The sequence below is a fragment of the Pinus tabuliformis genome, chromosome 6 (assembly GCF_031772625.1).
Source record: "Pinus tabuliformis cultivar Carrire ecotype Pingquan chromosome 6, CPIR1, whole genome shotgun sequence".
Lineage (NCBI taxonomy): Eukaryota > Viridiplantae > Streptophyta > Pinopsida > Pinales > Pinaceae > Pinus > Pinus tabuliformis.
The window spans coordinates 1,979,909,792-1,979,922,065 of NC_142292.1; positions in this window are offsets into that span (position 1 = coordinate 1,979,909,792).

The following is a 12,274-nucleotide window of genomic DNA, read 5'->3' on the forward strand; positions in this document are numbered from 1 at the left end:
CTACATTGAGTGAGACAAGACTTCACTTAGTTGTTAGAGATGGATGGGTTTCAACCCAAGGTTTGGTATTTCAAATCGATGGTAAGGCAACGGGACTTCCATCCAGGGTAAGGCAAGGGGATGAGGCCAACCACTTGAACTGAGCTCGCCTTCAGTAAATCGATAGGGTTGGTATCTAGAGCTAGCTTGGTACTGGTACGGGTTGGTAGCCATGAACCAACAAGTACTGAACTCACCTCCGTATCCTCTTTGCTATGGGCAATAGCTAGATATGGGACGGTTACTCAAGACCCCAACTGGAGGGTTGCAACTGATCATCTACAACATGGTACTTTTTTCCCTGGAACCATCTTTTTCCTGCTACCATTTTTTCTCTTTGCATCATTAATAAAGATTCATGAATAAAGAATCAAGGAGTTGCCCCATTACTTTGGGCCATTTTCGATCCTGTTTATGTGCTAAATTCTTGAGCCTCAAGGCTCAAGGCTTGGGGGCCCCATCAAGGCTTCAACCCACCAGGAAAATTCTTTATTCATTGAAGATAAGAGCCTGTGTTATAAAACCTTTGCTCCATAGTCATGATTTGTGTATATTTATATAGGCCATGCGCTTGTTAGAAGAGATTCAACTGCATTGGTTCTTTGAAGATGGATTGGGTTGGAAACCCAAACCCATATAAGGTTTGATATGAGTTTAATCACCCATGAACGAGTCGACAATTGTGTTTTTTAAAAGGGTTTGAATCATACCCTTATGACTCCTTCCACTTGGTTTTAAACGAGTATTTAGAAGGGATTTATCTCCCTTAAGTTGGGTTTGAAGGAATCACCTTTTTGACCCGAAGTTGGGCATTCTAAAACCGACATATTGACACAATAAGTATTAACCAAGTATCATATTTCTAATCTGTATCATGGTAACATATTTTCTAGATTGCAAACTTAGTGCACCTTGATAGGCGAGGGTGAGGTTAATGTGGAATAGCTGGAATTCATTTCACTTAGCTTTTTAATGTGCATTTTGTGTTGAATTTAGTCTCAACTATTTCTAAAGTTAAAGTTATCAAAATTTATCTCCAGGATTAGAATATTTTTACAATATTCTAAAATTTAAGAATTTTTTCTTGTTAAAGTTAACAAAACACACAGAACTTTAATAAAATGGGACTATCCCGAAATGACCCTAATAGACGTTATTCGTGGGCAACATACATTCAACAAAAGCAACAGGAAACTATTGAGTAATTTCTTAATTGGAAAATATTTATTTTGCACCATTATTAGTAATTATAAAAAGTAGGACTATACTCATGAATTTGTTCTTTATTATTATTCATTTGCATTTCCATCATTTTTCAATGGCAGGGACTACACTGCCCTATAGTACTTATTATGGATTGATGTCTACCGACATTTACCAACCATTTAATTTATATGGCTTCCCTAGTTATCAATAATTATTAGGTGGATCGTATGGATTTAACCTTCACTCAATATTCTAGAATTTCTTAATAGTACTCATAAATCAAAGGTTGAAATTTATTTCCCTTTTAATTAAATTGTTTAATTATAAAAGAATATCATATGAACAAGTGCCATATGAAACGAGTTATAGTTATTTGGACATGATATTAATAAGACATGGTATTTACCCATGATATTGTAATAATGCCTATATAAAGTAGGGGCGAACCTCCAAGGTCAAGAATATCATTACATGTTTTTTTAAATCTATATATGGTTAGCTTATATATTAATTTTTTTATAATGAATATGAATATGAAAATATTTTATACTTTAATTGTTTTTTTATTTATGATTTTTTCAAATTTTAGCAACATGAGATGTATCGTGAAATAAGTGTTTTGATGCTTATTGTGGATTGACGTTTATTGGTTTTTACCAACCATTTTATTTTTATAGCTAGGCAAATAATAATTATGCCTATGTTGGAATAGGGCTTTCACAATTTTAATTTAGGATAATAGGGATTTAACCTCCACAAAATATTCTAGAATATTCTTAGTAGTATGCACAAATCAAAGGTTAAATTTATCTACAAAGTAGTTTTGCTCTTTTAATTAAAATTGAATAATTTTAAAAATATCATATAGACAAGTGTTACATAAAATGAATTATGGTTTTTGGGACATGTGGTATTGATAAGCCATAGTATTGGCTCAAGCCATTGTAACAAATCCTATTTAGATATTAAAAATCTCCATGGTAAAGTGGAGATGAATCTTCATAGCTAATAATCTTGTTATATATATATATATAAAATTTGAGTGTATATTTGTTTAACTTATATATTAATTTTTTAATAAATAATTTATAATAATGTTATAATTTAGTTAAGTTTTATAATTTTTTTAAATTTTAACAATGTAAAATGTATCTTAAAATAAGTATTTTGATGTTTATATTCATTTATTTCTATATGAGGTATAATAATACATATATTGTCAATATTGTCAACATCGGTCACGTCACTTGTGTGAATTGAATTTAGGTGGGGAGGATTCCATTCCTTTCTCCCAATGATGAGGATAACCCCAGTTGATAACCACAGTAAGTATCATGAGTCCTTTCCAAATCTAAATTTGGTTGTGAGAAATAAGAAGAGAATGAAGCAGAGCTTTGCAACGTATGGCCTTTGACGGCTAGGGTTTCCTGATCTGACGTGGTTTTTTTTTTTTTTTGTCAGATCTAGGACTATTATGCTCGTTTCGAAGGTTGGATCTTTGTTTGATATGGTTACTCTAGAAGAGATCGTTCCCTCATCGACAGTTGAAGTTGCGGCCTTCCAGGCCCTTGTATATTCTCCATCCAAAAAACCCAATTCAAAGGTGCATGCAAAATTTGTGGAGAAGGTGGAGACTATTTCCTCAGTGGTCCTTCCCACAAGATTTCGAAGAACTTCCTTGGCATATTCAGAACGAGATTTAGTGGGGAAGTTCATAGGAATGTGGTCGACCCAAAGATCCATGTAGATATGGTTGGCGAAAACTTGGAAGCCATTAATGAAAGGTAATATTGGAATATATGCATGTGGAAATGGGTTCTTTGCCTTTTTATTTGAATTTAAAGATGATAAAGATGAAATTTCTCAAAATTGACCTTATTTTTTGGAACCAGGGGTATGTATTTGAACAAATGGTCCCTGGACTTTCATCCAGATGAAGATATCCCAAATGAAATTCCTGTATGGGTCAAGCTCCCTAACCTCCCACTTTCATGCTGGAGTGACAACCAAGAAACAAGAAACAAGAAGCTCCAAGAAACAAGAAGCTCCAAGAAAACAAGAAGTAACCAAGAAACAAGAAGCTCCAAAAAAGGATCGGGGAGACACTTTAAGAAGGAAGTTAGAGAGGAAGAAGAAGAATTAAATAAAAAATTTGGAAGTTAACCTAAAATCTATGAGGATTTCAAATTAGCGCAAGGTAATCCTTTCATGTTATAAATCATATAGTGATGAAATGTAAATGCATTTGGATCTTGGGAGTGTTATGAAAAATTATGCTTGGAATGGGACTGGAATTTCTGTACAATGGGCTAAATGCTTGAGAGATTAGATTAAGTCTCTGTGCTCAATATCAATCCAGCAAGGAATATTGGAAATTTTGAAGTAATGTAATGGTTCTCAACTAGATCCCAACTTCAATTTTTAATAAAATCTCATAACTGTTTCTTAAAAAAATATATTATTAGTTCTTCCGCATGCAAAACTCTAGCAATTGATTTTCCTATTGACCACTATTAGTTGAGAGTTGAGTAATGCAACTTAAAATGTTTAACTTTGAAAAATAAATATTTAGTTTTCAATATTATTTAAAAAAACCATTTTTCAAACATTTGCTTGGACCATAACTTGAAGGTCTCATTGTAACATATGCACAATATAATGGCACGTGGATGAGTACCTCACATAGTTTATGCTATAATTTATGGATATAGTTGCAACATTCATGCATGAATTGTAGATATTATTTACCATCACTTACTCTCCACCATAATTTAAGCAAGTCTTTGCATATAATAAATAATAATAAAATGTAATAAATATACTTACTAAGAGTTTTTTTTTTTACAGATATGAGTAGGCTTTTTATTTAATTTGCGCTTAGCAAGAAAACCTAGAATTTTTACCAACAATGTAGAGATGTTGTCACCTTCAAAATGCATATTTGATGGAGATTCAATCACTAATTCTATTTTCCTACCTTGTTCATACATAAGACAAAATTTTCAACAACGGGAAATTCTACAAGATTGTCCACAAGCCACGTCACATTTGCATTGCGTAGTCATGGATTGATTTTCCAGTCGGTTGGCATTTTATCTGAGGGTCCATTTGGTGCACTGTTGGTTGTGTTGCGATCCACATCCACATTTATTTGAGCATGTAGATAAGCATAATGGCGTCGAAACTAGTCCATTTCATCTTCTAAATGGCTTATTGTTGCTTTCTGCCGCTGAAATTCTCCATGGAGGAATAGAATATGATCAGACTGTTGCCTCACTTGATTTCCAAGCTCTTTAATGGGCATTGAAGCGAGACCTCAGAGCTAAAGGTGGGTGTGTTCTGGTTCACTATGGCGATCAAACAATCGAAGGGTTGACCACACCACACAATGCTTAGTGATAAGTGTAGTGCTCAGAGGGTGAGCTAAGGTGATGGGTGACTATCATGTTGATGGAGAGTAATTCTTTATTTCCTAGGAGAGTAATTATTTTTTTGAAGAGAGCCCTCAAAGCCAAAGGAGGGCAGGGCATGTTTTGGTTCGCCATGGTGATCAAACAATCGAAGAGTCGACACCACTACACAGTTCTTAGTGATAAGTGGATTAGTGCTCATAGGGTGAGCTTAGGTGATGGTTGACTATCACGCAGATGGAGAGTAATTATGTCTTTCTTGGGATGGCTACGAGCACGACTAGGAAGGTCCATGGATGCACAACAAACCCTGTGGGTTGAAAGGAAGACTAGAGCACCAACCAAAAGGAGAACTCTTCAACAGGCCTTTCACTGTGCCAAGGAGAGAAGGATGTATACATAATTTGGAGTGGTGCCCACAGGTGTTGGCGACTTCCACTGCTACTGGTAAGAGCGAGCCAACCACCAGTTCGAGATTTGGTTTGTACAACGCCATAGAGGTGCAGAGAAATTCGATCTCGGAAACAAAGCTACCTGTCCTGGAGGGACCGAGGACAACCGCCCTAGGAAAGCAACCCATCCTTGAAACTTGAGGATATCAACTCCCAAACTCCCTTGAGGCTATGTTTGATGCTCTCTGGATCAGCTAATTTATCTCTGTTGGTCTCCTCCTCGAGAGTTCGGTTGGACGTAGGCCAATTCCAACCATCTTTTTCGGCCATGAATGTCTGCCAGATCAATAAGCTTCCCACGCTTATGGATTTTTGTCATTCCTATTTTTCTTTGTCTGAACATCAAGAAAATGAAAGCCATATCAGGGGAGTATAACCTCAGTTGGCGTGAGCGCATGATATATCCTGTCTTCCATCTCCTGGCGCATGTTGACAAAACGACGTTGATCTCTGAGCATTCTATTGGTTTTGAAAGGGATGCAGAGAGCCATATGGAGAATATGAGAAAATTATGGTGTCTACCTAGTTGTACCTTATTCATTTTGTTCATCAATCTTTTAGGGAGGGAGACGCTAATGTTTTTAACAACTTGCATCATGAGATAGTTCTTCACTCTGATATGCCATCCAATTCTGATTGCCCTACCTCTAGATGACATGCCTTGTTTGCTTGAATGTCCACCTTCTTGTCTAGTCCTTTGAGAATGTAAATAATCTTTAGAAGGGAAGGTCTCTAACATGGCTCTTATTCTATGAAGGAGAAGAGAGGATTCTGATTGCCCTACCTCAAGATGACATGCCTTTTGCTTGAATGTCCACCTTCTTGTCTAGTCCTTTGAGAATGTAAATAATCTTTACAAGGGAAGGTCTCTAACATGACTCTTATTCTATGAAGGAGAAGAGAGGATTGATTATGAATGGTTATAAGTGAATCTCTAGTAATTACAGTTGAGAAGACATTCATGTTTTTGGTTATTTGGAGTTCTCCATACAACTCATACATTTCTACCAAGTTGTTTGATTTATGCCCAAGCCCCCAAGCATACTTGATTTCCAGAATCTCTCCCCCTCCTACCACCAGTGATAAATATATTTACTAGGAGCTACTATACACCATTATTTATGTTTTATTCAACAATTATGTAGGAGCAAAACTATAAATGTGTAGATTTACTAATAGTTACTACCCATCAAAATTTATGCAGGTCTTTGTACCCGAGCAAGCAATTAATTTATCCACTTCATATCTCAATTTATTAGTTCATACCAAAGAAAAACTATAAAATTTGATTTGCCTATTAACCACTATTAATTTAATATTGACCAATATAAATTATAATTTTTCTTAAAACACAATTTTAAACTCAAATAACTTAGAGTTAACTACTCCTCACCATAATCATACAAATTAGTTACCACCCATTCCTTACCACATATATTGTTTTTTCCCAAACTAGTAATATGACTATGGATCATATTTTCTTCAATTAGTCGTTGAGTGGTGTGGCGTAAGAAGAATCTAGAAAGAGATTAACCTTCACTATACGTGCAACACTCACTCTGAACTATAATAAAGCGCTTGCATTCTTTGTGAAGGATTTATAATTTTTTATTTTTATTTTTTGGATATGTTTTTTTTTTTGTGGTTCGTGGGATAAAATTATTTTATAATCATTAATTTAAATAGTTATATAGATAGATGTAATAATATATTCGTTAATTAGGAAATTTAGGTTTATTTTGGTTGGGGTTATGATTAAATTGAGTCGCTAAAATTTTATTAGGGAATTAGACTATTTAAAAAATTGAAAATGTGTTTCTTAGACTTAGACAAAAGGTTATAAAAGCCAGTTTTATTACAGTGAAAACCAAGATCATATATACTTCTTAATCTAGTGGACTTACAAAAATTATAATAAAAAGGAATAAAAGCACTCCATGACAATCATAAAAACTTGGATTAAACCTGTGGAGGAACAAAGCTAGCAGGTACTTTGATGATGATGTAAATAGGGTTGTTTCGAGTGCTAGCACCAAACTTCAAAGCCAAAACTTTGCCCTGCTTTTTCATGAGCCATTTGCAAAGGGCAAGAAGACCCTGACCTTGTCATTCAACCCTGTCCAAGCACATGCATATGTCCGTTCGCTTTGCCTCCTATTGAATGACATAATGCGCCACCAACAATTATGTATGCCAATAAATCTCTAGAGTTATGAAATATTTTGGGTTGCAAGTGTAATTGATGCCACAATCAAGAAGAAACTTAGTAATTACAACCTTCGTCTCCTTGACAAAGATCATGTCACACTCAACTTTAACCTTAATCTTTAATAGCTTCACCTTTTTTATAGGTTGCAAGGGAGACAACTTGATGGAAGGTTGAGAAACATCCTTGCCTATAGATTCAACCTGAGTTCAACAAATAAAAGGGCAACCTCAATGAGCAAGACAACGGGCCGTGAAAACCAACGAAAATTCATTTGCCACATAACTCAACATGTAGAGTGACAAGGATGCCAGAGCAAAGGCATGGTGGAATAGACATGTCAACAGGCAATTAGGTCTAAATAAAATCCATCGCCCCAACCCAACGCCAAAGGGGTTGGATAGGCCACATGCTTCTACCTCACCTTCGTATTAGTAACAAAGGTACGCAGTTAATAATCGAATGAACTAGTGGCTAAACCAACATGTGGGGCATTATTGCCATAATGGAGTGAGCAAAAGGTTGCATGCAAATGTTTCAATAGAGGGTAGCATGTGTTCTCACAATCTCCAGAGTTATCATTGTCCCTCACATGATGACATGTTGTGCTTAAAGACACTCAATATCGCGATTTAATTTTTAGATATTGAGTAAATATAAAGCTCTTGTTTTGAAATTGTTGCTGTAAAATCTAGGTGAATGTAGATTGAGAGGGTCAAAAGGTTGAATGTAGAGTCAGAGTTATTGCAAAGTTAAAGCTAAAAACACCAAATGTACAGTAAGGGGTTCAAACATCACATATACTGTAGGAATTGTTGCAATGTTGAATGTAGAGCGAGGGAGTCAAAATGTCAAATGTCGAGTGAGAGTTGTTGTAGAGTTGAATGTAGAATGAGGAAATATGAAGCAGGAGAGTCGAAATACGTAATGGAGAGTCAGAGCATTAACAATTAACGATTGAGAAATACTTGCGCAATGAAAAAAGAGAGCTAATTGTGTTTCAAATGGAGGCCTTGATGCCATTAAGATTATACATGGGCAAGATATGATACAATTTTTATGAGATCAATCCACTTAAGTGAAGCAATCTAATTTTGTAGCAAAAAACTATCTAGTTACTATAGTATGACGATACAAAGAGGTAGAGTTTCCATTGATTCTAAATTCATTTTTCATTATTCATGATCTAGATAAATTATAATTTGGCAAAATCACTAGAAACATTATTTCACCATGCACATATCTTAAATCATAGTAGAATTTTCTATTAGATTATTATCAATTCTACAACTAGAAAAATAATTAATTTTGTTACTTGATCTTTTTGGACATACACCATGTATAAAATATTGAAACATCCAATGTGTGGAGACTCCACTCATTATCAAGGACAAATAATAAAAAAGAGTGCTAGGGTGAATATTTATAGAGTCTAAATCAAGATTGATCGTGAGATACAACGTTGGGAAAACAAATTAAAATTTTCAAGAGGCCATTGTAAATAAAATTTATTTAATGCTAAAACCAAAATTAAAAGGAAAGGTTAAGGAAAACAAACCTAGAAGGAAGGAGGGGTAAATGAGCAAAATAACAATAACGATAGTAATAGTAATAATAACAATAATAGAACAACACTAGTGTAGTGACCCACAAATGCCGATAGACATGAATCCATGATAAACATCAAAACACTTACATCATGAAACATCTCACACTACCTGAATTAAAAGAATTCATAAAAATTAACTAAGTTATTACTTTATTTTAAAGTATTATTATTAATTATAAAAAGAATTAATTGCCAAAGGCTTCTTATTTCAACTTAAGGTGGACGAATCTGTTGACTTTTTTTTTTTTTTTTTTTTAATTGAGGGTCTAAATTAATTCTAAGGGAATATGCTCAACATATGCTTAGTCTTAATGCTTATCAACTATTGTAGTGTATTAACGAGTTTTTTTTTACGTTGCATTGACTTTTAATAAATTTAAAAAATTAGATTCGTGCTCGACCCACTAATTTCCTAGGGATTTGAGATTATTCCAATTCTAATAAGTTCCTCATTATTATTGATAACATTCATTTATATATAAGCAAATTTTATTTAGCAAAATGGTCCATTACTTTTAATAAATTTAAAAAATTAGATTTGTGTCAAGTGGCTTCCCACCCACCAATTTCCTAGGGATTTGAGATTATTCCAATTCTAATAAGTTCCTCCATGATAAGTTCCTCATTATTATTCATAACATTCGTTTATAATTCTTTTTTTGCTCTTAATTTAAAGTTGACCCATAACCTTTTTATACATGGTTAATTAGTTAAATGTGTGCATTAGTAAGACATTCTTTGTGTTGCAATAGTTTTTTTCATTATATTTATGAAGCCTTCCACTATATCAACCACATTAATATTTTTAATGTGGTTGTACTAGTATATAAGTTAAACATATATTCATTTAAAAAAACATGTGACAAGATTCTTAACCATGGAAATTTTTAACTTGTAAATAGCTCTTGTTATAATCATATGGGACAATACCATGGCTTATTAATACCATATGCCTAATATGACATCTGTTTATATAACATTTTCTATAATTAATTAATTTGAAGCTATGAATATTTTGGCAGATTCCATAGAGATTAAATCTCTACCTTCCACCTAATAGTTACTTATAATTAAATTAAAATTGTGAAAGAACTATTCTAAAATAGACACGCCTATTGACAACATTATTGGATTAAATCACATGTTACTCTCCCTTGATCGTATGCAACATGAACTCACTTCCATGGAGAGAAGGTTGGCCTACATTGAAAGATAATTGGACATTCTTCCATACCTAGGTTGCTCTTTTGACAACACTAAAAAAAATCCTACAAACAGAAGATTTTCTATTAAATTCTCTCAAGTTTTATGTCTTACTTAATCCTACAAACATAAGATTTTCTATTAAATTCTCCCAAGTTCTATGTCTTACTTAATCCTACAAACAGAAGATTTTCTATTAAATTCTCTCAAGTTTTATGTCTTACTTTTCTATGCCTTTGTTTTCTGAAGACCCATGAGGTCTAGCTACTACTTCTAGTTTCTTAGATTAGCCAACATGAGTTAATTTTAGACCAAGCCAATTTTGAAAAGTTTATATTTCTGTAGTCCATTAGAGTGTACCACCCCCATCCTAAATTGTAACCCTTGTTTGCAAGTAATACAAAATTATAAGTTTACCAACAAAAACATTACCAGTAGTCCATTAGAGTGTACCACCCCCATCCTAAATTGTAACCCTTGTTTGCAAGTAATACAAAATTATAAGTTTACCAACAAAAACATTACCAGATTAAATTAGTAAATTAAAGAAATCAAAATTAAATATTAAATGAAGAGATTAATAGGAAAAAGAAAGGGTTGACAGTCAACGAGATGAATAATGGGTTTTCAAGATGGACTAAATTTGTAACTGTATTCTCTATTGAAACTAGAATTTTAGTTTAGTTAAAGCAAATGAGATTTTTAGATTTGTGAAAATGATGAAAGAGTTTACAAAATTCTAAATCCCTTGGCTAATCATACCTAAACCAAAATGATAAATATTTTAAAATTAGTGTCCACGAATATATAATTGAGGATAAATTTTTTTAAGCAACTATTCTTTAACACTTTCACAAATTTATTCGTTTGTTTTGACCAAACTAAAATTCTAACTTCAATTCCTTTTAACTCCTCCAATAAAAATTGGAAATAGAAAAACATTTTAATAATTTTAATTGACAATATGGTTATAAACTCTATCCATCTTAAAAACCCACATTCATCATATTGACCATGAATCCACTCTCTTTTTTATTTTTATTTTTTAATTTTATAATGTTATTATGGTTTTATTTTATTATTTTATTTTATTTTCTATGTGGTTAATGACCCTGAGATGCTATGTCCATGGAATATTTGTACTAGACAGATCCACCGAAAGGGATCACCTCCTGACTCTATGTCCATGGAATATTTGTACTAGAGAGATCCACCGAAAGGGATCACTTCCTCACTCTGTGTCCATGGAATATTTGTACCAGGGAGATCCACCCAAAGGGATCCCTTCATGCTCAATCACAAAGTCTTAACCCCAAGAGTGTGGAGAGTATTGAATTCGTGACCTTTCAATTTCAAACAACCCCAAGAGTGTGGAGAGAATTGAATTCATGGTCTTTTAATAGCAACCGTGCTTTAATGATGGGAACTAGACCAATTGAACTAACCCTCAATGCTTTTATTTTATTATTTTACTTAGTATGTTGAGAAGTGCTTTACTAGGACTATGTGCCTATATGTTATTATGAGGGTTTAGATTTGTGAAAATGATGAAGGAGTTTACAAAATTCTCAATCCCTTGGCTAATCATACCTAAACCAAAATGATAAATATTTTAAAATTAGTGTCCATGAATATATAATTGAGGATAAATTTTTTAAGGTAACTATTCTGGAACACTTTCACAAATTTATTCATTTGTTTTGACCAAATTAAAATTCTAACTTCAATTTTTTTTAACTCCTCCAATAAAAATTGGAAATAGAAAAACATTTTAAAATATTTTTAAATTTTATAATGTTATTATGGTTTTATTTTATTATTTTATTTTATTTTTCTATGTGGTTAATGACCCTGAGATGCTATGTCCATGGAATATTTGTACTAGAGAGATCCACCAAAAGGGATCACTTCTTGACTCTATGTCCATGGAATATTTGTACTAGAGAGATCCACCGAAAGGGATCACTTCGTGACTCTATGTCCATGGAATATTTGTACCAAGGAGATCCACCCAAAGGGATCCCTTCGTGCTCAACCACAGAGCCTTAACCCCAAAAGCTTGGAGAGAATTGAATTCATGACCTTTCAATTTCAAACAACCCCAAGAGTGTGGAGAGAATTGAATTCATGGTCTTTCAATAGCAACCGT